Source organism: Stomoxys calcitrans, chromosome 1 (assembly GCF_963082655.1).
Source record: "Stomoxys calcitrans chromosome 1, idStoCalc2.1, whole genome shotgun sequence".
NCBI lineage: Eukaryota > Metazoa > Arthropoda > Insecta > Diptera > Muscidae > Stomoxys > Stomoxys calcitrans.
In genome coordinates, this window is record NC_081552.1 from 84310311 (window position 1) to 84317245 (window position 6935).

At 40.5% G+C, this 6935-nt stretch overlaps 1 long non-coding RNA gene across 1 annotated transcript; it reads left to right on the forward strand.

Annotated features, from left to right (window-relative positions):
* Positions 1 to 5047: 5047 nt before the first annotated feature.
* On the forward strand, positions 5048 to 6638 carry LOC131994645 (uncharacterized). Its single transcript, XR_009396864.1, has 3 exons — positions 5048 to 5295; positions 5374 to 5516; positions 5611 to 6638. It is a non-coding gene; the product is annotated as an uncharacterized LOC131994645 (long non-coding RNA).
* The last annotated feature ends 297 nt before the right edge of the window (positions 6639 to 6935 follow it).

Below are 6935 nucleotides of genomic sequence, written 5' to 3' on the forward strand. Positions count from 1 at the left end.
CTTGATCCCTAGAGGTCGCAATTATTATCCGATATGCCTGAAATTTTGTACGGCGGATCCTCTCATGACCATCAACAAACGTGTTTATTATGATCTGAATCGGTGTATTGCCCGATACAGCTCCGATATAAATCGTTCTCTCTATTTTACTTCTTGAGCCCCCAATGGGCGCAATTCTTATTCGAATTGGCTGAATTTTTACACAGGCCTCCAACATATAATTTAATTGTGGTCCGAACCGGACCATTTCTTGATATCGCTCTAATAGCAGAGCAAATCTTTTCTTATATCCTTTTTTGCCTAAGAAGAGATGCCGGGAAAAGAACTCGACAAATGCGCTGCATGGTGGAGGGTATATAAGATTCGGCCCGGCCGAACTTAGCACGCTTTTACTTGTTAATATTCGCTTTAATCTCACAAATATATAATACAATCGTCGACCATTTTTAATATATATACTATATATAGACTCTAATAAAAAAAAATGATTTCTATTCTGAACGATAATACAATTTGAACACTTATCCCCGTTCTTTCGATTTTTTTTGAGCCAAATGTAATTCATTTATTCATTGAAATTCCTCATGAGATAAAGGATGAGCCAGTAGCAAACAAATGTGGTTAACTTCTCCGCAAATATTCCTTATAGACCCACTGTGCTTTGCGGCACAGACCAAATTTACCAGAAATGGCATAAACAAATAAAGACACAACTAACTCTCGTTGCTGTCAATGCCTGCCCAAAAGATTGTTGTCGCAAAACATAACTGAAAACCAATTGATAGCAGCGTTACCAAATGACTCTATTTATTGCTGCGATCGAAAGCAATAAAACACGTACAACTACGCTGCCCTTAACAGAACCAACCATGAGCCACAGATCTTGTATGTTTCTCTTTCAACACGTCTTTGCCTACACTCGCTACGCAGCCAGAGAAGCACAAAGGCTGACTTTTAGCTTCGCAGCTAACAAAGGCAGAACAACAACGTCAACTAATTTGACGACAACGTCATAAGCGCTGGGAATGTTCTTGCTTAAATTCAAATTGCATGACTTGGAGGAACAACGAATATGGTCCTCTTAAAACCGTAGACAAATGACGAGACAATTAACGGTATTTATGTTCTTGTTGTATTCAATTTGAAACACACTTTCCAATCAAAAAGTAATGCAGAGACAACTCGCACGAATACACTTCCAACTGAAACTTATGTACGCTTTAGTAAATGCGTGAAAAATGTGATGCTTTCCACGAGCCAATAAATCAGAAAGACCACCGTCTTTCCTGGGCCAGTATGTCATAGGGGTGCAACAAATAAGTAGGTACGTTATTTTTTTTTATACCCTCCACCATAAGATGGGGGGTATACTAATTTCGTCATTCTGTTTGTAACTACTCGAAATATTCGTCTGAGACCCCATAAAGTACATATATTCTTGATCGTCGTGAAATTTTATGTCGATCTAGCCATGTCCGTCCGTCTGTCCGTCCGTCCGTCCGTCCGTCCGTCTGTCTGTCGAAAGCACGCTAACTTCCGAAGGAGTAAAGCTAGCCGCTTGAAATTTTGCACAAATACTTCTTATTAGTGTAGGTCGGTTGGTATTGTAAATGGGCCATATCGGTCCATGTTTTGATATAGCTGTCATATAAACCGATCTTGGGTCTTGACTTCTTGAGCCTCTAGAGTGCGCAATTCTTATCCGATTGGAATGAAATTTTGCACGACTCGTTTTGTTATGATATCCAACAACTGTGCCAAGTATGGTTCAAATCGGTCCATAACCTGATATAGCTGCCATATAAACCGATCTTGGGTCTTGACTTCTTGAGCCTCTATAGGGCGCAATTCTTATCCGATCAGAATGAAATTTTGCACGACGTGTTTTGTTATGATATCCAACAACTGTGCCAAGTATGGTTCAAATCGGTTCATAAACTGATATAGCTGCCATATAAACCGATCTTGGGTCTTGACTTCGTGAGCCTCTAGAGTGCGCAATTCTTATCCGAATGGAATGGAATTTCGCACGACGTGTTTTGTTATGATACCCAACAACCTTGCCAAGTATGGTTCAAATCGGTCCATAACCTGATATAGCTGCCATATAAACCGATCTTGGGTCTTGACTTCTTGAGCCTCTAGAGGGCACAATTCTTATCCGATTTGAATGAATTTTTGCACGAAGTATTTCGTTATGATATTCAACAACTGTGCAAAGTATGGTTGAAATCGGTCAATAACCTGATATAGCTGTCATATAAACAGATCTGGGGATTTGACTTCTTGAGCTTCTAGAGGGCGCAATTCCTATCCGATTTGGCTGAAATTTTGCATGACGTATTTTATTTTTACTTTCAACAACTGTGTCAAATAAGGTTCAAATCGGTTCACAACCTGATATAGCTGCCATATAAACCGATCTGGGACCTTGACTTCTTGACCCCAAGAGGTCGCAATTATTATCCTATATGCCTGAAATTTTGTACGATGGATCCTCTCATGACCATCAACAAACGTGTTTATTATGGTCTGAATCGGTCTATAGCCCGATACAGATCCCATATATATCGTTCTCTCTATTTTATTTCGTGAGCCCCAATGGGCGCAATTCTTATACGAATTGGCTGACATTTTACCGGACCATATCTTGATATCGTTTTAATAGCAGAGCAACTCTTTTCTTATCTCCTTTTTTGCCTAAGAAGAGATGCCGGGAAAAGAACTCGACAAATTCGATCCATGGTGGAGGGTATATAAGATTCGGCCCGGCCGAACTTAGCACGCTTTTACTTGTTTTTTTTGTCACTGATTCCTCTGATGGATCGATAGGACCAATGTTTACCTCTGACTGAGATTGTGACGGGGCAGCTTACTGGCCAGGGACCTGCCTTAACAACGCCACCTGATGATCACTGCACTTTCGCACTTTGTTGCCTGATTACTTTTTAAAACACACACTATTAATTTTGTCCCCAACACATTCAAATGGGGTTCTTTTATTTCAGCAGGGAGTTTGATGGCTTTACGTTGTATGTTGTCCAAAAAGGTTACTGTAGCACACGACTGTCTCTGTCCCTTCTGCTTTCCTTAATAAATTCTATACTGACCTTCACCAATTTTAAAGATTCGCAAAAAGAGAGCGAGCAATAGAACCCACAAGTGTGGGATCTATGTTCAACAACCAAAGAGAGTAGTGAAAGAGAAACGAGACAAAATAAACTCAATTATGAAGGGAGCAGAAGGGAACGAGCGCAGCGGAATGTTCACACACTCGAGCACATATATATATGTGTATAGTAGCTAAACTAATTTGGCGTGTTGGTCTACCTTTGGCCCGCGGTGTGAACAGTACCCTAAAAGTAAAAATTTGGTATCCAAATTTCGGATGGGGTACCTAGGGGGGCTGCCCCACCCTAAAACCTACCAAACATATATTTAGACCAATCACGACAATATGGGACTCAAATGAAAGGTATTTAGGATAAGAAAAAGTATCTGATATCCAATTGTCGGACTAGAATACGAATCTGATATCCAAATTTGGGAACAAGTGTTTGCGGGGCCGTCTCTCACCAAAAACATCCCCCAAAGGTGACAAATTTACTTCCATAGCAATATGGGGCTCAAATGAAAGGTCTTTGGAAGTAAGGCACGAATCTGATATCAATATTCGGGAAAAGTGTCTATTGCAGCAACCCCACCCCCACAACCACACCCAAATAGGAAGTATTGGCTGACTATTGCAATATGAGGCTCAAAAAAGAGGGTTTTTGGAGTAGAACGCGAATCCGATATATATTTTCAAGGTCAACTTACTGAGTGGCCACCCAACCCCCAAAACACCCCCCAGGCCGGTCATGTTTGCTGACTATGGAAAAATGGGAGTAGCCCACGTATCTGATATCAACATTAGGGGCCAACTGTCTAGCGGACGTACCACCACCATAAAAACCCCCAAGTAGGACGTATTTGCTCACCTAGATTAGAGATTAGAAAACGAATTTGATAACCTTTTTTGGGCCATATGTTTGGGGGACGCCTCATCCTGTAAACTCCACTAAACCAATGGCAATATGGGTTTTATATAAATGGTTTTTGAAAGAAGAGCACGATGCTGATATTTTTTCACGGCCAAGTGCCTGGGGGACCACGTAACCCCGAAAACACCTCTAAATCAGATATCATGAAAGTAGCGGGCTGAAATAAAGTATTTTAAAAATGGAGTACACCTTACATCCAAACTTAAATTCGTAGACCAATAGAGATCATATGGGATTCGGACAAAGGCACTTATATTATTAAATTGTTTGTCAAGCGATATACTATTTTCGTAGCATAGTATTTCACTAAAAGCTATTTAATTGTCGAAAATAAATATTCCAAGGAAACTTTTGTTCCATATAAAGTAAAAGAAGGCGCAGCGGAGCGGGCCCGGGTCAGCTAGTCTATATATAATGTCGTGGACCCAAGGGTCCACGTTGCCGTTGGAGTGAGGAGTCGGACTGGCGGGCGCTGGTCGCTGGCATTCGAGCACCGGCTTTTGGCTCAGTCTTTGGGGCGCGGTTCTTTGCCAATCCAACCCTCTGGCAAGGTGACAAAAAAAACAAAATAAACAACCAGCTGTCGGTGGTACGAAACGGACGACAATAGAACATTAACAAAACACCCACTGGAACGAACTGGAGGACATTACGGCTGTGGAATTGCCTGGCGCCTAAAATCCTTCATGGCGCCTCAGGACTTTGCCCACCCCAACCATGGCACCCCTCGTCCTGTAATATTAAGGGTACCCCGTAATCCATCACCTGTCTATCTTTGCCGCTGCTCAGTCACTTACCCCATATTCCGATGCTTTAGCCTTCCATCATCCTTTAGAAATCACCAAGGCAAGTGTTTTTGGTAATCATTCTTGTACAGATTTCAGTATTTTATTGAGTAAGTAAAAGAATATTCACATGGTAAATAATGTAAAAAAAAAACAAATAATCAAAAAGGCAAAATTCAATTACAAAAAAAAACAAGATTTAGAATATACAGAATCGTTTTCAAGCAAACATGAAATATATTAGATTTTGAAGGCAAACGTTAACACTGCTTCTACACATTGCCATTCACAAAGACAATATTAACAATCTTGAAATTTTTCTCTATTTTCAGAAGAATGGGTCGGTCGCCTCGTCAGCTCTAGATGGATGACCAAGAATCGCCAAAACGGTACTGCGGCCTTGATGCGGGCCTCTGCGGCCAATAAGGTCTCTTCAAGTTCTCGTCGGTCCGTCCGTCTGGTTTTCGGTGAGTATTGTCAAGTTTTAAGTGTATTTGTCGCAGTCTGTTTTTCTTGTCTAAAAAAGTATTCTATGTTTCTTTTAGGGTCTTTTTTTTTGTTGTGCTACCTTTTTAGCACCGTAGGACCAACATCAGCTGATTGGAGGACGAAAATGTCCTTTAACTGCGTTGCTACCTAACCTAACCATGAGCTCATGTTTGGTTATAGCCTGTAACCCAAACAACGGGTGAGTAAAAAAAAAGCACTAATGTTGCCCCTACCTAATCTATTTCGATTGTATACTTTAATACAAAAAAACCATTTTTTAAACAAAAATAAAGCAGTCCAAGGGTCGAACGTCAGTAAAGCAGTTTGGTTTGCTAGTCTGGAGAAACTAAAAAGAGTACCTTAGGAACGCTGGGGAATGCAACAGCGTCTGGATCCCTCGCTGGTGGATGGTGTGCGTTGCGGATGTGGCGGTGACCAGTGTGGCGGTGACCAGGGTGTCGGTAGCCGATGTGGCGGTTGTTGATGCAGCGGTTGGTGATGGAAGCCTTCTTCTTTGTGCGGCAGTGGAGGTGGAGGAGGCGTGGATTTTGATTTTTATGTTTTTGACTTTTAGTTTTGAAATGTCCACTTGTTTATTTTAATTTTAATTTCTATTTCTTTTCAGGTTTTTAATATATTCCTTTTTTCAGGTATTTAACGTTCATTTCATTTCAGATTTTTGACAAAGTTTTTCTTCTCTTTTTTTTTACGTTACCATTTCAATTGGCTCTTTATGTATCGTCTCTTCACTTTTCAGGCATTTCAAATTTTCTATTTCCTTTTTTTTTTTTTTTTAAAACTGTCCTTTTTATTTTGCTTAAATCCGTTTTTTTCACATTCATATGAATTTAAATAAAACACATTTACCAAATTTATTTCTGGTCTTTTCTTTTACGTATTTTTCTTGTTGATCACTCCACCTCCGTACGCTGCCAAGTCCCAATCGAAAAAGAAAGAAGCTTCCTTGGGTCACCGGCCGGCTTGGCTTGGATTCGCCTCCATCATCAAATTTGACTTCCAGCGGGCACCAACAAAACATATGGTGGTAGCCATAATTGTCAATTGGTGTCAGCTGGCTGTCTCTTTCGTTGACAGAGGCGAATTAAAACCATCAGATGGCGCTGGCGGTCTTCTATCCGCTAACAGATGTCGCTAGGGTCGCACATTAGGCCGCACACTACAAACCAAACCATCCTTTGAACATCACTGTTAAAGGATGGGAGGGAGAAAAATAACAATTTCTCTCAGTGTATTCCATGCCATAAAGTGTATATGCTCCTTACGCCAAACCTATCTCACTGTGTGTAGGTCCCATTAATAATGTGTATGTCTTCCTCAACTAGTATACCTTGAGTTAACCATTTTTATACCTTACGGATATACCTTCATCAAATTAATTGGAAGCAATTGCAGCAGACGGACGACGCGGGAAATAATTTTCACCAACAAAGCAAAAAAAAAGGTAAGTATTGTAAAAAAAAATGTGTTAAATCAAAAGCTAGTAATAAAAAAAAAATGATTGTTCAGTGTCCCGAAGTGCGTGCCCAACATTATAGAAATAAATAACAAGAAAATTGTGACCGGCGGGCCAAAGTGTTTGTGTGTGTGTGCCAATGAA